This window comes from Arvicola amphibius, chromosome 9 (genome assembly GCF_903992535.2).
Source record: "Arvicola amphibius chromosome 9, mArvAmp1.2, whole genome shotgun sequence".
In the NCBI taxonomy this organism is placed as follows: Eukaryota; Metazoa; Chordata; class Mammalia; order Rodentia; family Cricetidae; genus Arvicola; species Arvicola amphibius.
The window spans coordinates 27,373,069-27,395,535 of NC_052055.2; the positions used below are offsets into that span (position 1 = coordinate 27,373,069).

The 22,467-nt window shown below is 41.5% G+C and overlaps 1 long non-coding RNA gene across 1 annotated transcript; it reads left to right on the forward strand.

The window, feature by feature from the left end:
- Positions 1 to 1,348: 1,348 nt before the first annotated feature.
- LOC119823991 lies at positions 1,349 to 14,474 on the forward strand. The gene is made up of 3 exons (XR_005287005.1): positions 1,349 to 1,479; positions 1,939 to 2,008; positions 14,376 to 14,474. It is a non-coding gene; the product is annotated as an uncharacterized LOC119823991 (long non-coding RNA).
- The last annotated feature ends 7,993 nt before the right edge of the window (positions 14,475 to 22,467 follow it).

Below are 22,467 nucleotides of genomic sequence, written 5' to 3' on the forward strand. Positions count from 1 at the left end.
GTCTTGCAGTAGTTTAATGTCTGACCAGGCTATTAGTAAGTAGAAAAGCTAAATCTTTAATACATGATCCTGGATTATGATGCACATGTCATAAATATCTAGCTACAAGTGTCTTTGTCATCAAAAACTCCTGGGGATGTAACTCCCTTGGAGCAGTAAGTTTCTCAATGGACTCTGCTCACTGTTTGCCAGTTTGCACACACCAAGAACTGATAATCTCTTTATTTTCTGACTAATTTTTCAGGACTTTTTGAGCTCCACATTCATACCTCACTCAGCATCTCTCATCCAAGAGGTCTTGAGGGTTACCTTGAGACTTGCAGAAAGACAATCAAAATACTTAGGTCAATAGAAGATAATCTCTATATGCTATGATAATGTAGGAGTTCACTGGTGATGGAGAGAGATTGCAATGGGCTCCGATTTGCTAATGTGATTGTTGCTGTGTGTTGTGAGAAGGAAACAGCCATTCATAGCATCCTAAGGTGAGGATAATGACATTTCGGAGCTGTCATTTTCTTGGAAACCGTGCATGTAGATTATGGCCTCTTTCCCAGTGTGAACATTGTCAGAAAGTAGAGATGATACAGTGATTCCCTGTGCTTCAGTCTCAGGCAAGCCTGTGTTTCCTCCTCAACCGATAAGAGATGAAGGAGCTAGCCCTTTACTGCATTTTTTAGAAAGAGAGAAAGGATTGCATCTCTTTATGACATCTGCCAGCTTGAAAGAGCGATGAATCATGGCAGAATGGCATTTTATATTTAGTAATTCATTTCCCCTTCTGATCAAGGTGACAAATCTTGTGCAAAATAGCTCTCCATGACTCACGTCAGCTTTGTAAGATGTTGGTAACAAAGTTTGATGAATCGTTATCAACTGAACTGCAATGGTATACACAATTTATCTCAGCTATTAATAAGATATGCGGCCTTCCTTTGCTTCCAAGCATAATTATTATTTCTTTCCTTCGGCATACCCCTCACAACATGGGAGATGTGTCTCAGACTTGACAGAACCCCCATGAGCCATGTCAAAGGCAATGCTGTAGATTTTAGCACACAGAGGTACCTTGGGATGGATTCTAGGTGTAAGACAAAGTGTGCATACATCAAATTGGACATAAAATAGCATGATAAAATAATTCTACTATTACCATATTATTAATTCATTTATATTAAGTTTATACAATGAAATTACAAAAGATGTTAATCATTCAGAATCACCCTCTTCTAGTTTTCTGTGGCTAGAGCCTAGATCTTAATATGTTTAGTACTTTTGACTGGCTGTATCAAATCTAATCTCTGTATTTAATTATTAACTTATGTTTTTCAAATGACAGTCAGGGAACAGATACTAAGTTAGGAAGCTGATAAGGCCTGGTCCCTGGCTTATAAGGAACTTACAGATCCTGGGAAAGTCAACAATACGGACAATTACATTTTGATTTCACAGATTTCTGTGGGAGCGTGAGACCATAGGGTAAGAGTCTCAACAATTTGGCATGTTTCAGTCCATAGATCTTACAGAGCGGCAGCCGTTTGACTTTCAGCACAGAGCAGGAATCAAATCAAGCAGAGAATCAGTAATTGATGGTCTGGGTTTAAATATTAAGTCACGGACTTCGGATGCTTCGTTTACCCACATGGCCCTCAGTTTTCTGTTATGTAATACGAGGCTGAGGATGGCTCTCTCTTTCTCAGTAGTACTTGGAAGACTGAATGAAACTGTGTGTAGTGGACTCTTAGCAGTGGGGTCAGAGAAGGCATGCTAAAGGCCTGCTTCTGAATGAAGACATGAGTGCCTGCGCCAGGCTAGATACCCAGTTTAGTGTGTTTTGACAAGAATGTGCTGAAGAAACAGGTTGACTTGAACACCAATGATGAGACATGTCACCACCGCTACTCTATGATATTTTCTTGTGTTTATATTCACTTGTAGCCTGCCACACTGAAATGGGTCCTTCTGCTGTGTTTTATTGTTATCCCTGCCTGACCCCTCCTAACCTTGGGTGAGTACCTACTTGAACCTTGTTAGTGAGAAGTGTAATCACTGACAGATTAAAAATTCAGGAGACAAGTAGTCCCTAAGATCTTGTTTTGGGTGGAACTTGCATTGACAGATAGTAAAGGACCTAGACCCCTCCACATGGATCCTTGTTTGGTGTTGAGACTTATGTGGGTCAAGAGGAAAATGTACAGGTGCTAGCTGTCTTCCTGTGACTGAAGGAAATACTCGATAAAATCAGCTTACAAAGAGAAAAGGTTCATTTGAGTTCATGGTTTCAGAACCATCAGTTCAGGATCAGTTGTCTATCTCTATGAGTCTGTGAAGAAGTCTCTCATCATGACTGAAGTGGGGGTGGAACAAAGTACCAGAATGCTGAAGGTAGAATAAGATTGAAATCCCACAATTCTTAAGGACACGAAGGATGCCCAGTAGGCCCCAGTTCTGAAACATTTAACTACTTCTCCTTAGTGGCAAGCCAGATATTAAGCCTTTAATGTGTGGGCCCTTGGGGACATCCAGACTCAGGTTGCAGCCCTGTAGAAATGAGGGGTGAAGGAAGAGCTGCAGCGCATGCTAATAAGACTCATGAGTTCTACTTTGGGAACTCTCCGTTCCAATGGACAATGTGCCCTATACCGCCCTCCATTTATAAGAACTAGAATGTTCCCAGTAACGCAGGGGTCTCCCTCACATGTGTGACACCTCCCACTCCCAGTCCCAAAGTTTTCATAGAGTCTCTTTGACAACCGCCACTGAAATGTTCCCATGCTATGAGGCGTTTGCACTCCCAACCCCATTGATAAGCTTGACCTCGACAATGCCACTCACATGCCTATCAGTTCACACTTTGCACAGCACTTCAGGCTATGATCTCCTGTTTGACACTGGCATTCATCCAATCGGCCCTACGTTATGTCGAAAGTTCTCAGAGGGCAACTCACCTGACAGCATGCAGCGTATGGAAGGAGGGGACACTAGATTCGGAGCCAGAGACTCTTAGTAGTAACTCTAGAGAATCAGGTCAAGAGGACAGTAGAGTTGCTGTGGCCACCCATTTTCTGTGGACCCTTGCTCTGTGTCCCTGAAGTAGAATAGCAGGCTGGGTGATTTATAGAGCTTGGGAGTTTGTCTCATCACAGGTCTGGAAGTCCACACGTCTAAGATCAAGGGCCTGGCATTGTGAGATCTTATTGTATCATCCCACAGGATAAAAATACAAGAGAGAAAAGGGGTCATTTACTCATTTATAGGGATCCCACTTCTGTGAGAGGAGTTAGAACCCATGAGAAGAGGGGGTCCTGAAGAATTCTCACTAAAAACATAAAGGATTGTGGGCCTTGGATGCTTTCTGGAAAGAAGTCTACGACAGAGTCTTCCAAGTGCAACTCATCTTTCCTCCAACTTCATTTCCTCTTGTCCGAGGAACCCCATCTTTCTTTTATTTTTCTTCTTTTTAAAATAATTTTTCTTCATACGATATTTTCTGGTTATGGTTTTCTGTCCCCCTATTTCTCTTAGTTGCATCTCACCTCCCATTCCTTCAGAATTGATGCCCTTAATGTCTCTCCTTAGAAAACAAGCAGTCACTTGGGGAATAAAAGTAAAATAAGATAAAACAGAAACACCCAAATAAGAATAGGACAAAACAACCAAAGACGAAAAAAAGACAAAAAAAACAAAAACAAAAACAAAACAACAAAAAAAAAAAAACCCCAGGCACAAGAAATGCCATATAGATGCAGAGACACAGATCTTCACACACACAGGAATCCCATAAAAATTCAAAATCAGAGCCCTAATATATACACAGAAGACTTGGGTCCTCGTTAGGTTTATTATTGCTGTGATGAGACACCATGGCCAAAGCAAGTTGGGGAGGGAAGGGCATTTACATTTCCACACTGTAGTCCAACACTGAAAGAAGTTAGACAGGAACTCAAACAGGAACCCGGAAGGAAGAGTTGAAGCCAGACTAAGCTGATTGCCCTGGCTGCAGAAAGGAACCACTGTTCTTGCCACTTGCTTTCCCATTGGCTAGAACTTTTCCTCGACTCCTTCCCTTCACACCACTTTCTGAAGCTTCTGCCTGTTTCCCCTGCCTTGCCATCCTCAGACGTCTCCATGCCTGTGTCTTTCTCCCCTCTTCCCTTTTTCTGACCTTCTCATCTTTGTTTCCTCCTGAGTCCCAGCTCTCCCTACTATTGCTCCCTCTTTCTATCTATGTTTTCTTCCACTTCACAGAGTCTGTTTCTCCACTTGCTCTCTGGGTTCTATGTCTTGTTCACTTCCTCATTCATAGATTCAACAAACAGCCATTTGCTTAGCTCCCAGCGTGGAATGTGCAATGTGCACCATCATAGTCCATGGAGATGTAAAGGAAACTGTACACAGAAGGAATGGCAATTCCTGACCTGGAATCAGCACTCTTCCTGTCCCAGTTCAGGACACTTGCCTTCATGTACTTGAAATAGCATTAGAACCACGGTCACAGATCTAGATTCGAACCCTGGCTCAATCACAAACAAAATGTCTGATTGGATAAAGTTCCTCCCAGTAATATCCTCCATCTTCAACTGTGCTTGGGAAGAATTTGATTATAATGAAAACCTTAAAAACTTACGTTGCTGGACTGTGGCAATGCTTTTAATCCCAATACTTGCTTTCCCATTGGCTAGAACTTTTCTAGGAGGCAGAGGCAAGTGGGTCTCTGTGAGTTTGAGGCCAGATGGGTTTACAAAGCAAGTTCCAGGACAGCTAGAACTGTTATACAGAGAAACCCTGTCTCAAAACAAAAACAAAAACAAAAACAAAAAATATTTATGTCTTGCAGTGGGGGTCCCCATTGCCAAGAACAGCATCCACACAGCTCTTTGAACATAGAGAGAGACTGAGTAGGTGCCTGCATGGAGCCTTCATCCCTATATTCTAGTCTCTTCTGTGCGAGAAGGTACTCTATAAGCTATGGAAAGAGAAACCTGGACATCAATCTAGCCACAACTCCTTTGACCTGCAATCTGTTCTGCTTTCCAGATGTTCTGGGGCAATGGAGGTGCATAACTTGGGGAATTGGCCTAGCAATTTCAGATTTAGCTTGAGGCTCACTCCTTGAGATGGAGCCCATGCCTGACACTGCCTTGTTGGTCAGGAACAAGATGGGATAACCCAGAGATCTAGGGTAGAACCAAACACAATTGTAAAGAAGAAATCACTGAAATGATTCCTAATGATGGCCTGCTATTCTCATAGATCAGTGCCTTGTCCAGTCATCATCAGATGGTGTGGGACAGTGGTCTGTATTCTGTCAATTATGTTTTAAATAAACACTGATTGGCCAGTAGCCAGGCCGAAAGTAAGGGTGGGACAACCAGACAGGAAGTAGAGGCAGGTCAATGAGAACAGGAGAATTCTGAGAAGAGGATGGAGTCCCAGCCCAGACACAGAAGAAGCAAGATGTGACTGCCTTGCTGCAAAAGCTACCAAGCCATGTGGCTAACATATACTAGAATAATGGACTAATATAAGTTATAAGAGTTAATAAGAAGCCTGAGCTAATGGGCCAGTCAGTTTATAGTTAATGTAGGCCTCTGTGTGATCTCTTTGGGACTTAACAATTACAGGAACTAGGCAGGACAGAAACCACAGTACAACAATCAGAGAGGTTTCCTCTGGCAGTAGATGGGAGCAGACACGGAGACTCACAGTTGGACATCATGCAGAGAGAGATAGTCTAAACAGGAGGTCTCATCTGGTGCCTTCCCATGAAGCTCTAGTAACCCAACAGAATAAGGGGAGGAAAGTCTGTAGGAGTCAGAAGAGATGGAGAACACCAGAATACAGGAGAACACAGCCCACTGAATCAGCTTCACAGGGTACACATAGCCTCACAGAGACTATGCAACAAGCATAGGGCCTGCATGGGTCTGTACCAGGTCCTCTGCATGTATGTTATGGCTATTAGCTTGGTGTTTTGTAGAACATCTAACAGTGTAAGGGGGTGTTTCTTTAACTCTTTTGCCTGCTTCTGGGACTCTTTTCCTCCTGTTGGGTTGCCTTGTCCAGCTTCTGTGAGGGCTTTTGATTTGTCTTACTGTATTTTGTTTTGTTGTATTTGGTTGTCATTGCTTGGATACCTGTTCTTTTCTGGAGGGAGATGGACGGGCAGTGGATGTGAACTGGGGAGATGGCAGGAGGGGGTCAGAAGAGTAGAGGGAGGGGAAACTGTGTTTGGGATGTAGGAGAGAAGAATCTATTTTCAATAGAATAAATAAGTAAATCTTCCAATAAATTATGTCATGATCGTGTTTTTTTTTCTCTACCACTCAAATTGAATGAATATTGACTGCTCCTACATAAAAGACCTCTCCTTAACCATAATTAATTGGTAATTAAATCTTACTTTTTAAGATCTCATTTTTCTACAGAAAAGAGAGAGTATCCATAAATTGTGTTGTGAATCGAGTCTAACTGGCGTCCCAGTGTGGTCAGGTTACTGTGTAAGGTCAGTTTAAGAGAATCGGTGCAGCCACCAATGTTATCAGGCTTCTCTCGTGTCTGTTGAAACCTGCACAGACCTCCCTTTGCAATGCACATACATGAGCCTTTCACAATCTTTTTGCTTTGAGTCCCCTTCCCTTCAGAGTCTGCCTGTCTCTCTCATGCCTAACCCTGAAGCATCTTCTGTAAGCACCACTCCCTCCTCCCCTTCCCTGTTCCTCATTCACTGCTTTCCTTGCCTCTCTGACTGGTACAGTTCCTTTTTTCTCTTCCTCCTTACCTTTTTCTGACTAAAGAGCCACCCCTCTGGTAATCAATCTGGAAAATACTTCCCTTTAATTGAGGGGAAACACTGAACCAAAGAGTGAAAACAAGAAGCATACGGATTAATATATCCCCCCATAGCTATAATATCTATCTAAGGCACCGCTTTGATAATGATCTCTAATGGCTAAGAACTTCCAAGGGTAATTGCCATTCTATACACTGTCCATCCAAACTGAGGAAACTCACACAAAATAAGCCTGATGCACCAAGTTTTCTCCATGCCCTCCTTCTGCTTTGTACTCGAATCTCCTGAGCCCTTCGCCACAGAAGGCTGTGAGGCTTGGGTTGGAGGTAGCTCCTCTCTGCCACTGGAGATGAACAATAAAGCACAGCATGTCCTCAGTGCATAGAGAGACAGCCCTGATCACAAAAAAAAAAACAATTGAAAGAAGCTGGGGAAACCCAGGAAATGGTCATAGACCCCTCACCCCATGCCTAGGCTCTTGTCTCCTCCCTTTCTGGTTAGAAACGTGGTTAGTTTTCAAGTTGCTCTCATCAGAAACCTATTGACATGTCCAAAAAGATACTCTCAGGTTCTGCTGACCTAATACCCTTCATGAATGTTTATATTTCACATTTCCAGCAAACATACACTATTAAAAAATACACAGGGGAAAATATTTCTAAGAACAAAGTAGTTCCTAGCCACAGCTTTCATCGGGGCCTTTCAAGTTGGAAGCCCCACTGATGAAGGGCGAGGCTGGCTGTGCTGAGCTCACTGTGGCTACCCCAGGGAACTGACATCACTGTTGACTTTGGAATTTGTCCCAGGTTCTGAGAAGAGAAGATGGATTCCACCAGGAAAATCCCTGGCTCTGGAAATGACCACAGGCAGCAGTTGCCTTTGGAGCAGAAATCTGGAGAGAGTCCACTCGTCTCTGAATACAGTCAGATGGAACAGGAGTTTTAGAGCAATCCACCCAGCCCTGGCAACCTCAACAAGCTGGATTTGAACATGCACACCAATATGCTAATTAAAGGATAGAAAGCAGAGAAAGGAAGTGTAAATCACTGTGCTAGGAAGAGAGGCCAGTAGAGGCCAGGAAAGGGATCTAATGGCCTGAGCTCATCATGAAGCGTGAGATGACTCGTAGATTTAAATAGGGCATGAATTGGAACAGAGATCAAGGGATGTATGTAATGAAGCAGGGCCAGCAAAGATGCAGTCATTCCTATCAGTGTCTCAGCTCTGGGCCCTCTAGGTGAATGGATAAATTGTTAATTTATAAACGGATGCCATTGCCCAAGGGGAATAACCTGGTTCCTACAAGATGATCTGCTCCAGGGCACAGACTTCTCATCACAGATAATTGTTCTCATTTTGTGGACGGCCTATCCTGAAGGATTCGCTGTTCCCAGTCACTCCGGGGTGACTGGGATTTAAGATAATGACTTGTGTTTGTTCCTTCAGCCTTGGAGGATAAGGTAAACAGGGCAGACAGACCCTCCTCAGTGATAATCAGGCCTATGTGAAGTTAAGCCGGAATCACAAGTCAGAAGCTCCGGGCACTCATAGTGTTTAGTTAATTTATGAGCCCAAGTGAGGAATCAATGAGTTTTTAGCAAAAGCAGCTTCTAAGTATCTGTTACAGGATTAGAAGGGAGAAGACAGTTAGGCAGAGGCTGTCTGCAGGATCTAGTTCACTTAGCTTAGTATAAGCCTGCCTGAAGAAAGAAGCTAAAGTCAGGCTTGGTGGCACACATCTTTAATCCCAGCACTTGGGAGGCAGAGGCAGGTGGATCTCTATGGGTTTGAGCCCAGCCTGGGTTGGGACCACATAGTGAGAACTTGATTCAGAAAAAAAAAAACAAAAACAAAAACAAAAAAACAAAATTATAAGCACGAGTTTCACAGAGGCCTCTGCTCTATTACTATTGCAAATAGCTGAATGGAGAACGAATCAACCGGCACAACGAAGGCAGAAACACAGAGACCGTCACTGTCAGCAAAGCCGCTGGCTCTATGTAGAGTCACAGCTGGCTTTTCTCTGGATTCCCACTGGAGCACTCATCTTCTTCCCGAGAAACTCCCTGTGTGCACACTGCCTTAGAGCCAGCTGGCAGGCCTCATGAGCTCGGTCCCTTCTGAACTGGCACCCCCTTGCCTCTCATGGGAATCATGGAGTTGAGGATTCCAGGAAGGGGCAGAGCTCTGAGACACTGTAATAAATAACAAATCTCAAAGGGTGTGTGTACCCTGGTGGGCTCTGACCAAACCACTAGCCAGTATGGTTTTTAGAAGTCAAATCAACTAACGGATGCCTGAGGTGTCTGATTTGTGCGCAAGAAGAACTAGTGCTGGCAGACATTGTTTCCTGGTTGCACAAGTCCTCAGATAACTCAGGTTGCCAAGTGATGGCGGGGTCTGTTGGGGTATCCTTCAAATTGGTTAACAAGGAAAACATGCAGTCCTTCACGCAGCACAATGGCCAGGCCAGGTGGACCAGGCCAGGTGGACTGAGGAAGAAACTCCCTGACCTGTGAAGACAACTGAGAACAAGGGTCCTGCCCCCAGGAAAGGCATGCACGCAAGTCGTTCCTTTTCTCTCCACATGAAGAAGGAAGCACCTCATCTTTGTCCTTTACCTGTGTCTTCTCACTACTGTCTATTGTGCGTCACAGGGAGTTCATTATGAATTCTGTAAGTTAATAGATCGTGGAAAATCTCCTGAGGAGAATCGAAGAGTCCAGCCAGGAAATGCAGGTGTGAAGCGAGGGAGGTAACTGCAGCATTTTCTCATTGACTCTGTGAGTAGGAAATGGGTCCATTCTGCTAATATAAAGGGTTGTTAGTTCCCTTTGCAAAGGAAGGGACATTTGATATTTATGGGAAGAACTTCCCAGGAGCACACAGGGCAGCCAAGAGATAGAGTGGAGTGGTGAACACTTCAAGTTCATTTCTTTAGGTTTATTCATTCCTTTCCTGGTTCCATGTGTTTACACTGAAGTTGTCAATTAGACTCTACCTTCATTAGTTACAATGTTTTCTTTTGTTTTTATCAATAGCTGGATATCAGATAATTCCAAAAGTTTATAACTTGAAACAATTATTCCATTTCATTATTGGTGTCTATCTGAATCCAGTTTCTCTCTTCTTCTGTGGTATGTGGATATACTCTAGTGAGGAGTCTCTGGGGCTGAGAGGTACAGGATGCCTCGTAGACAATAAAAAAGTATGCTATAAGGTCCCTTAACCCCATCACCAGAGTGGGATTTTGTCACTATTGCCACATTATGATAAGCAAATGTATCACACTGAGCGGTAAGAGAGGACAATTCAGTAAGAGAAAACATTGACTTCTCTTCCCAAGAGGAGCATTGTGCATAGACAATGGAGAGAGGGAAATGTTGGTAAACCTCTCCATAGGCAGTCTCGTACACCTTACCCCCTGACTAGGAATATTCGTATCCCTTATGTATGCATGGGCAAAGTGCCCCTAGTTTCCTCTGCCCAGACCCCAAAAATCTCACCCTATCTTGGCATCAAGCTGAGGCTTTAGGTTAAAAATCTTCTTGCCTAATGAGGCCTGAAGTGTGGACTGCAGATAATATATCTGACGCTTGGGTCTATAAAAAAAGTAACTCCTTAGGTACAGTTTCTAGTGACCCAGAGACCCAAGAACTATGACAAGGCTCTTCTACCCACACACCCAGTAAACAGAGCCAGAGCCAAATAATAGCATATGGCAGTGCTTTCCATAAGAGGGCAAAGGGTAAATATAGAGAGTTCTTATCTGTCATGAGGCAGGCATGAATAACCAGTATCCCACCTCAAGTGCTTAGTGTAACAATTATTAATATTTTATTTATTAATCTGCAGGTCTAGGTTCTCTAGTTCCATAGGCTGTTGTCTGGCGTGATAGATAACCTTGTCAATTTGATTGGGTTAATAGTTGCCTAAAAGCATTCCTCTGAGTGTATCTTTGAGACCCTTCCCAGAGATAATTCACGTTGTGGGCAATAATTGAGGGGATAAAACCCACCCTGTATGTGAGATAAGAGGTCGAAGGGTAAATATAGAGGGTTCTTATCTATCATGAGGCAAGCACAAATAACCAGTACCATTCCTCAAGTGCTTAGTGTAATAACCATTAATTTATATTTTATTTATTTATTTGCAGGTCCAGGTTCTCTAGCTCCATAGGCTGTTATATGGCATGATAGATAACCTTGTCAATTTGATTGGGTTGAAAGTTGCCTAAGAGCATTCCTCTGAGTGTATCTCTGGGACCCTTCCCAGAGACAACTGACATGTGGGCAATAATTGAGGGGATAAAACCCACCTAGTGTGTGGGCAGCACTATCTGGGCAGTGTGTGGGCCCAGATGGAATAAAGTCAAAGGAAGATGGGAGGTGGAAAAGGCAGAAACTCACCACCTCATACAGTTTTTAACTCTGTCTTTGTCTCTCTGGGTCCCACTATTACTGTCATGATATGAGCAGCTCTCCTTTGCCACCCATCCCTGCCTGGGTGGACAGAAGCCACTCAAACCATGAACCAAGACAAATCCTTCCCTGCTAAAGTTGTGTCTTTTCAGCTATTTGGTCACAACAATGAGTAAAGTAGTTTAGACAGGATAAAAATCCTAGCCAATAATTTAGAATTTTAATATTTGGTGAAGAAACATGAAATACCAAATTTTAAAATCCTTGCAAATTGAGAAGGAGGGAGACCACGGACAAAGAAGGTACACATTTATGCATTTTATAACACTTGTAAGCTTGGTTGCTTTAAATTAAGGTGCTCTGTATTTTCATTTTTAGATTTCATTCTGCAATCAGTTCTTGGATAATTACCATGTCTCCTTTTTTTTGGTAGCAGGTATTGGACAACAGATGGGCACAAGACTCAAGTAAATCTATTTGTAGCACCTAGCACTTAGCTACTGGAAGTTAGAAGGTTTCTCTGTTTTTGAGGGTGCCATTGTAGGATTTAGGCTGGCCCCAGAACATCCAACATGGCTTCACTCCAACATCCTGAACCCAAGGCAAGAAAATAAACTTCTGGGACTTCCTGCTTTTTTCTTGTATGGTCTCATAATTGGCTGTCAAGTCCAAGTTCTTTTCCATGGTGGTTTACTGCTTAGAACACAGAAATGGAGGATGAAAGAGTTCTGAAGGCTTAGACTATAAGTCACTCACATGGCATCCTCTTGGCATTAAAAAGTCACAGAAACATCCCAGATTTAAGAGAGGGAACACTGATCTATCTCTTGATAAACATATGTGAGCAGGGAAGAGAGAAACTATGGTGCTCCATACTGTAGACATAAGAGTGAGCCACTGGCTCCAGGTGAGTGAGTCACTGTGTCCTTCCCTCTTGGTTGCAGAATATAGATGGATGTATGACTCTAGAAGCATTCTCATTCTACAGTGTGTAGCACTTGTTACCTGTAGGTGTGTGTGTGTGTGTGTGTGTGTGTGTGAGAGAGAGAGAGAGAGAGAGAGAGAGAGAGAGAGAGAGAGAGAGAGGAGAGAGAGAGTTCTTTTTTCTTTGAGATACAGTTTTAGGACTTGGACTTGGGGTGGCCTACAGTCTTTGTTCCTTTGAGGAGGAAAGATACCAGTGTCAAATGGAACAACCAGCAATAGGGGAGGACCTGGATGAATTATGTACATGACCAGCCTGACCCTCCATACCTAGTGTATGAGGCACTATTATTATGCTTAAGTCACCTTGACTTTGGTCTTAGACATGACCCCAGAGATAAACAGCCTCACGTCCTGGCATTACAGACAAGCTGCATACATTGTTTTAGAGCATTCTTTTAAAAATGTGGTTTATCCTGTTACTTAAGACAAAACTGTAAATGTCTTGTCCCACTGTCCACTTAATTTTTCAGATCCAAAATCCAATTCATCAACAAATTTCTGATTCTATTCCAAACTAATGCTCAAATTCCTCTACTTTTAGTCATCCCTGTAATTAAGTCATTACCTCTTTCTTTCTCATCATTTGGTATATATGTGTGGTATATTACATATATTATATAAAATTATATAATATGTGGTATAATATATACTAGGGATTGAATCTAGAGTCTCCTGCAAGAAGTACTCAAACAATAGAATACATCCCCAGTTCAAATACCATCTTTCTATCAGAATCCTAGTAGACCCTCATGCCCTTGTAATCATAGTCATGTAGTACAATGATATTTAAAATAAGATCATGACTCCATTATTCAGGAACTCTTATGGCACTCAATTATTTTAGGTAGAAATCCAAACAGTTGAACAGCAGCTAAGAATCATAATGTCCTGTGCTGGTCTATATCCCTTATTGGAAACGGGATGCTTCTTGACACCTGATCTCTCTACATCAACCTAATCTTCTGGCTGGTCCCAGAGCATTGCAATAATCCTCACTTCATCTGCATAGTGTCCCTGAGACCAGTTTCATCACTACTCAGGGCCCAGTGCAAATGTTTCCTTGGTAAAAAGGCCTGCGTAGAAGTCTCTACATCTGTCTTCTAGAGTTTTCCTCCATTCTGTTACAAGGCAGAGGTCATTGTCGACTTAACTCTTGCCATTCCGTGACACCATCTTTCTTTCAATGTGGGGGTTGTATTATATTATCTGTCTCAGTCTATTAAGCCTAAGTTCCTGATTTCAGGATTGGATAGAGGAGTAGAGGAGTAGGCACTGCCTCCGTTAGGTCTCAAGGAGATTCAGTGTAAGCATAGGGTCTATATCCAAGACAAGAAGGACTCCAGGACAAGGACAATGATAGATAATTGAAAAATCCATGGGAAAGATGAAACAAAAAGAAGCCAAGTTGGACACAACCTCAGTCAAACAAACTCTGTGGGAGGAGGAAGCAGAAGCCCTCTCCAGAAGGCAAGGCAGATGAAGAGATTGGCAGACATATCCTCATGACAAAGTCCACAGCTGTCAGGCATCACAGTTGTGAGTTTCACTGATACAGTGAACCCTCAGGGCAGAGGGAGAGCCCAGGGAATCCCTTTTATCATCCTGTAGGATTTGATGGCAGTCACTTAGAGACAGGGGAATCCAGAGTCATGTGATTCATTTAACATTAAAGCAGAAGTGGGGATTATTGGGAGAAAAGAAGTCAACCAGTGAGGAGGGGAGGAGAGGATACAGAGGGAGGGGGGACAAATAAAAAACCCTAACGATGTGTGTGTGTGTGTGTGTGTGTGTGTGTGTGTGTGTGTGTGTGTGTGTGTGTAAAAGCCATAACTGATCACTTCTTATACAGTGTGGAGGAAGTCCATAGGCTCATAGCAGGAAAACCTGTGTCCAGAAGCAAGCATACTTTATTCACGTGTAAAGGCCATGCTCTTTCAGCTGTGACATCAGTGTGGAGGGACGAATATTAGTCACAGTACCAAAACAAAAGTGTAGTGATTTAAAGGCATGGAAAAATGTCAAGCATTCTCCTCCCATTCTCTCCTAGACACCTGACATTTCTGACTTCAAAGGAGAGAAATACTTCAGAACCATGAATAATGAGACTTTACGAGTGTCCATGTGGCTCAAATGTTTCTGTCCTTTTGGTTGTCTAACTACTTTTTCTTTTACAGAGTGCCATTATTTGAAGAATCCCTCCTGAGCACAGATCTATGGTCTCTGAACTTCATTTAATTTGCAATTTGATTGTAACTGGGAAAGATGAATTTACCAACCAAGGTATAAACATTGGATTATCAAGTGAAAAAAAGATAAGAGCTCCAATGATAAACATTAAGGGTCCTGCCCCCTACCCAATGCAAGCAGGGTACTGTGGTGAGGAGGAAGCCATCAAAGTGGTCCCTATAGAATACCTAGTAACAGCCTGTTTTATCAAAATCTTTTCTGGTAGTTTTTTCTTCATTGAGTTTGAGCATTATCTGAATTCAGTGCCGAATTGTAGGAGGCTGCTTGTTGGTTCCTGGCTGCTCAGCCCTGAAATGACCACACAGAAACTATATTATTTAAATCACTGCTTGGACTATTATCTCTAGCTTCTTATTTGCTAACTCTTAGATCATAATTTAACCCATCTCCATTAATCTATGCATCACCACAAGGTTGTGGTCTACCAGCAAAGTTTCAGTGCGTCTGTCTCTGGCGGCAGCTCCATGGCTTCTCTCAGACTCTGCCTCCTTTCTCCCAGCATTCAGTTTATTTTTCCTTGCCTACCTAAGTTCTGCCCTATTAACAGTCCAAGGCAGTTTCTTTATTTACTGATGGTATTCACAGCATACAGAGGGGTATCCCACATCACCAAATAACATATCATCTACCAAAATTCAGAAACAGAGAAACTGTGGAATCCCATAAGCCCCCTTCAGTCTTTCCTCAGCTTCCCCTTTCCTGCTCATTAGAGACAAACCCAGTCCTCTCTCTTACTTCTACCTTGGGAACTTTCTGTGGGCTATTTCTTTGAAGCAGAACTTGAGGTGGGGATTTTTATATAAGTGACTCACTAAATGGTATTCTTACAAAAAGCCATAAAAGGGAAGAGATGCTGGATGTGGGGAGAATTCTGGGGCTAGAGAAAAGCTCATAATGACTGTGAGTTCAGGGAGAACCAAGCTCAAGACAAGCGTAAATACCACCTAAGTTTATGTCCTATTTAGAGGCAGGCAAGTGGGGCTTTGAAATTCTGCAGTAGTCAGTCCTGGCCTAAATCATGCATGTGGGATTAAATCTCAGGTATCTTTGTAAAGAAAGTATACAAGATTTGAGGAACTCACTTTTGATGCTGTGCAGAATTTAAGGTCAGCACTTCCATGATCTTAAGAGTGAGAACTTTTTTGCACTTTACACTCTGGCTTACATGCCTCAGCCTGCTCCCAGGTCTGCTGCTATGAGCCTTGGTACTTATATACATGAGCGTAACTGAGTACAGACTTAGGCATAACCCCTTTAAGCATCGGGTATATGAGTAGGGGTATATGGAGCTTCAGCAGATGCTGCCTGTAGGTTTTCCAAAAAGCATTCCTACAGACCACTGCGGAATGTGGAGCGCAGGAGACATAGTCTTTCCTAGGGAAGAACATGCCAATTAGTTATCTAACACTGAATGTATTATCCCTGAAGACATACACGCAATTGACATTATGCAGACTGAACAGGTTTTATTTATATTATATATACATTGTTCATGTGTGTTATGAAACAATAGAGAAGAGGCCACTAATTTGAAAGAAAATGGGGTAGATGGGAACATGGGAGGGTTTAGCAGGAGGAAAGAGAGGGAAAATGAAAATAAAAATAAAAAAATTCATCAGTTTATACACCCACTAGTAGAATAAGGAATTTTAAGATTACATATTGTCGATATTTTCAGTTATTTAAAATTTAGCCATTCTGGTCAATGAGTTTAATTTGCATTTCCCTGGTGACTGATAATATTGATCACATTCTTATGTTCATTGACCACGGATCATGTTTTCCTTGCTGATCTTATTTTCCCAGTTGAATTGCCCACTGATTTATTGTGTGTGTGTGTGCGCGCGCGCGCGCGCGGGGGGGGGGGGGAATGTATGCTACTCTGTACTACTTCATGGGCAACATTTATTGAAAAGAACTTTCTCCGTCCTATGTCTTTCCTTTTGATTCACCTAAGGCAGTCATATGATAAAGAGAAGTTACAAATTTTGCTACAGTTCCAACTCTTACCTTATGCTTCCCCCTACAGAAATAAAACTTTTATTTTTCATTATCTAAACCTAAATTTTAAGTAGACTATTGGACTGGTGGTTTATACCTATCCACTCTTTACACTTTAACACTTGTCTTGGCCTTTCCTGAGCTATGACAAGCTTCACAATGAATCATTATGACTGGGTTTCCCAATTCCAGCTTGGGCTTCTCCAGGATGTTTATTTTTATAGCAAAGACATCATGAAGAGGCTACCCAGATGGACAAGGCTTTTCTATGTCTTCCCCAAAGCAATCTAGGTTCAATTTATTAACCACTTTTCTCTTTTTATCTATTTTTAATTTTTGTCTGTGTGTGTGTGTGTATGCTCACATGGATGTGCATTCCCTCAGAGGCCAGAAGGGGACATTGAATTCTCTGTAGCTGGAGGTAGAGGCAGTTGGAGCTATCTGATGTGAATGCTGGGGATGAACTCTAGTCTTTTGCAAGGGTATCAAGGACTCTTAACCATTGAGCCGTTTTCCAGCTTTTTAACCACTTCCCTCCAGTCATTTGTTTGTACCTCTTGTGCTGCTCTTTCCATCATCATTTTCCGGGTCTGGTTTTACCATTTGTGTTGGGTCTAAGAGGTCCTATGAGTCTGGTTATATTTTGTTTTGTTTGTTTGTGAGAACAAATCAGAACAGATAAATCAAATAATCATTGGTACCTTAACCTTAATATTGGCTTCATACATGGGCAGTCAGGAAGTAAATCAGAACTCCCATGATCTAACAATATGGGGAAATAACCCCACAGATGCATTCAGAGGTATGCTTTATTAATCTCAATCCCAGAAAGTTGACAATCAATATTAACTATCAGGCACTTCAACCGCTGAATAACTTCTTTTTTTTTGAACTAGCATTGGATTTAATAAGGAGTTTCAAAATTGCATTTATATTTGTATTTATTTGTGTATTATTTATATAAGCATATGTCTCTCTGTGTGTGCATAAGTGAGTGCGTGTCAAAATGTGTATGCCATCGACCTATGGAAATTAGTTCTCTCCTTGTGGGTCCCAAGGATTGAACTACGGTCTTCAGCCTTGCCAGAAGTGCCTCCACTGACTGAGCCATTTTTCACTGGCCCTATTGAAGACGTAGTTAACAGAAACCTTAAGCAGGGAGATAAAAAAGAGGCTGTATGATATGTTTTGCACATTCATTTACCTGATAGAGAACTTACGGTTTGTTTCCAGTTTTTTGTTTGTTTGTTTTTGTGGATGATGAATCAAACTTCTGCAATCCTTTAAATGTGGCCTTTTGTGTGGACATAAGTTTTCAAATCCCCTGAGTAAATACTAGGACTCCAATTTCTATGGCACATGGCAATATTATGCTTAAGCTTCATAATACACTGGCAAACTGTTTGCCAAAGTGCCAGTAGCATTTTGCTTTCCAAGAATGTGCTGGATAGTTTTATATCATGGTAACGTCAACGGCGAGGAGGAATCTCAATTAAAAATTATGATTTTAATTGAAGTAGAATAAATCATTTCCCCCTTCTTCCCTTCTTCCTCTCCCAGTTTCCTACCCTAAGACCTCTCCCATGAGCTACCCTTAAGATGATGGCCTCTTTTTTTGTTGACTATATTTGTTTTACACACACACACACACATTTGTATACACAAATATATAACTTACTGGGCAAATTTTTGTTGTTCACGTGTATATGGCTCAGAACTGACCACTCTGCATTGGACAACCAATAGGGGGTCTCATTCCTAGGAGAGGATAATTCTCCTCCTAGGAGCAATAGTTTCCTGTGGTTCTTTGTCTAGAGGTGAGGTCCTGGGAAAATTTCCCTGTTCAATGCTAATGTTTCCATTGATATTAGCATTGTTTGCAGTCATTCTAAGGGAGACTGTTTCACAACAGATTTCCTAGTATTCTGGCTTTTTATAATCTTTCTGCCCCCTAAAGTTGATCTTGATTGATGTAATCCAGAGCCAGAAAGACAAACGCTGCATGTTCTATCATCTGGTGTCCCTAGTTCCAAATCCACAGATGGGAGTGAGTCTATAACATGGAGAAGCCACAGAAACCAGAAAAGTATAAAAGGAATACAGGAGTGCTTAAGAGGAGAATAACAGGGTGCAGGTGATACAAAGTGGGAGACAGAATGAGGTGGTGTACTCCACCTGGGAAGGAGATCGATAATACAGAAGAAGGAGGGACGAGGATACAAACGATACCACAATTGTTTGATCACCTCAAGGAATCATATCATTTTATATTTACCTAAATTATATAAGAGTATTCTCTCATGTGTGCATGCACACATGGGCATGCACACACGCACACACATACAAACACAAACACACACTGAAGGAAGTTAAGTCTTTGGGCTGACAACGCTAATCAGAAGAACCAAAAGTTAATGAGAATCCCAGTACCAGGCATGATAAATGTCCCTTTGAAGGGTTTGGTCAGGAGTAGAACAAATGACTCTCCAAGCAATAGAGATTGTCCATGTAACCCTGGGTTACCTCTCAAGTGTTGAGGGTGGGCCCTCATTACTGAAGATACCACACACTTAAGACACGGAACTGGAATGACTGGAGCTGGATCTCACCCCAAAACCTCTTTCCCGTAGTCTAGTTTCCATGATTCAAGAAAATACTGTGCACACTTCCAAGGGATGGAAGCAATTAAACATGTTTACCCAGCCACAACACCTTTGAACCATGACGATTACCGGCACAGCAACATATGCGTAAAGGTGTAAGAAGTGGCACACATCAGTGGTAACCAAGCCCTGTCTAGTGGGTCTTAAGATCACTCAACAGGAGGGAAATCATGCCTGGTACTGGAAATCTAGGCAGCCTCCTGAGACTAGTGAGTCTCTGTATTAACTGCCACACTTTGTACAAAGAGACCTCTCTGAGGAGAAGTGAGAGTTGCAGAAACAATGGGTTGGGAGAGACATATTTAGAAAGCAATTTGAAAAATGTGTGATTTCTTATTTCTCACTAGAGTCTTTCAATGAGTAGACGCTTTTTTATTTTAACGATTTCAAACTCACCCCTCTGTCCATAGTAACTGGAAAGTTAAATTTTCCATTTGAAAGCAGCTTTTGGTGTTTACCTAAAATTTCATCACCGGAAGCCAAGGTCAGGCAGGTTCTTTTTATGGCTTCTAGAAACTTTATAACTTCATTTTACATTAAAGTCTATGATCCATTTGAGTTAATTAGAATCTTCGTTTTAAAAAAGCTATTCTATTTATATCTAAAATCCTCACGGAATTGATTTTTATGTAAGGGACAAAGTAGCGGTCAAAACTCATTTTTCCCATATGAGTTTCATTTGACGCAGCACTATTTCCCGAGAAGACTGTCTGTTACTCACTTTTCTTCATTGTCACCTCTATCCTAACGAAGTATCCTTGTATGACTTGCTCTATCTCTGGACTCTACTCTGGTCTCCGTGTGTGACCCACCACCATAGTGTCTTAATTTGTTTTGCTTAGTAAGACACTCTTATAGATGGGGATGGGGGAACATGTTTGTAGTTCTTGCACTCAGATGGTTGAGGCGGGATGGTCCAGAGTTTGGGGCAAGTCTTGATTATTATAGTGAGATTTTTGTATGAAAAGGAAAGAGAGAAAGAGAAAGAGGAGAAGAAATCATGTAATAATATTTCAGGCTCTTTAAGGTTTTTGATTTCTATGTGAACTTGAGAATTAACTTTTCCATAAAAAAAACTTGAAATTTGAGGGTCTAGTTTGATGGCTTAGGGAAAGGTTCATACAATGTTAAACCTGGAAACCTGAGTTCAAGTCCTGGAATCCACACGATGAAAGGGTACAATGATCTTTCTTAAGTTTTTTTTTTTCTCACTTTTTTTTTTTTTTTTCACAATTTAACCTTTATTTCTCTCTATCTGGGTTATTGTGAATACAATGATTATCCCATGTATACATTTCTATAAATATTTAAAATATTGCATAAAATGTAAAACTAAATTAAGTTCTGGAACAGTATCATTCTAATTTAGCAAAAACTAAAACAAATACTATTTAAATTTTTTTCTCTTTCTGATATACTTATATTGTCAACTTTAAAGATACTTTTGAACAATAAAAAGTTGTTTTTGTGAGATGACAAAGAAATTGTGTGATATGGAACACAATTTAATCTATATCAAACTCATGAATCATGTTTAGCTACCTTCTCAGTGGAAAAAAAAGTGAAATCATCTGCAAGATGATTTTAACTGAACTGAGTAGAAGTGCTGAGTCCTAGGTTGAGAGGGCATACAGATGACAAAAATAGGAAGACAGGTGAGAATTATTCCTCTATGAGACTGAGAAAGATCAAATAACAACAGTGAGGTGATGTAGGATGTCCTGCTGTCTATGTGTTGCTTTCTTTAATAAATAAAGAAACCACCTTGGCCTGCTGATAGGGCAGAACTTAGGTAGGTGGTTGGGTGCCATGACATCCATCCATCCACACACATACACACAATAAATAAATGGAAAACACGAAAAACCATGAGAATGATAGCATTAAAGCTATTTAGCAGCATTAGGTTAGTTATGAGTAATGTAATAAAGGTCCAAGTCACAAATGTGAGCAACCCTCCATATATTTAGGCTTTCATTAATGTATCTAAACAGTGTTTTATAATTTTGCTTGCAGAAGAATTGGACATCTTTGATATTACATCCGCTTTTAGGTTTTTGGGAGTTTTTATGCATTGCTTGTGTTTGTGTATAAATTTAATTTTTGATTGTTCATGGCTAGGCTAGAAAAATAGTTTTAAAATATTGACTAACACCCAGTGATTACTTACAAATGTTTTCTACAGTCTTCCTCTGGGTCCTGGGCTGGGTACCTCCATCTGGCCTCTAGATACTGCATGGCTAGCTCCCATTCTTCACTGCCCTAGTGGATTCCACACAAAGTTTTCAATGGACTTCAACTTCAAGTGGAGTTTGGCCAGTAAGAAGCCCTTAGGAAGAGTTTGAAGAGGGGAATATCCTGGCTAGAGTATATTTTCCCCTGATTCTGTCTTTTGCCCAGCGTAGTCTCTGAACAGAGAATACTAGTTTCTCTCAAAACACTCTTCTACAGGGATTACTTGCTAAAAACTTTTTTTATTTTCTTGGGCTTAGAAGTAATGAAAGCTCTAGCACTGTGGAAACTGGAGTCTGTCATTATCCTCATGGTTGTTCTGCATTCTGCCACAAGTTCCTAGTAGTCTTTTGTAGCAAATAAATTCTACTTAAATGTTACCCATCCATAAAGTTCTCTATGAGATCTTGATGGAAAGAGATGTGCAAACGTGTACAAGGGAGCTGATAAGGGCTGGGGACAGGCAACAAGCCTTCAAAAGCAGGCTCTAGGTAAAATCAGAATCATATTATCACTGCCTTTGTACCTTGCTTCCCATCTCTCTATATGTTGGCCATGGGATAAATGGCAATAAATGAATTTGTGTGATCTCTGCAAGATGGTCCTCATCCTTACAAGACGTTGTCTGCATGCTGCTTCAGGGCTGAGCCCTGAATATGCCTCTCCCCTGTATAAGGCCATGTCCTTACTTTGGGGCAGGGTATCCCATGGGCATGCTTCTATAGCCTCCCTTTCTTTGACGGCACTGCTTCTTGGGTTATGATGTTAGATATTCATTCCTTCAGTGGCTAAGCTGAAAATTGGCAGGATTTTGCTGTCCTGCTTTTCTTTCTGTTGTTGTGATAAAAACAGCCTAAGAAAAGCAGCTGAGCAGAGAATGACTTTGCTTTATTTCACAGTTCCAGGTTACAGTCCATCACTGCTGGGAAGTCAAGGCGGCAGGGATTCGAAGTCACATCTATAATGTTGAGAAGAGAGAAGATGTGTGCATGTGTACTTGACAGTTCTCAGCTGGTTTTGTCCTTAGCATTCAGTCCACCTACATTCGTGGTACACCTTCCCACTTTCATGACATGAACTCAGGAGCATCCTGCACAGATTTTTCAAAGACCAGTCTAATCTC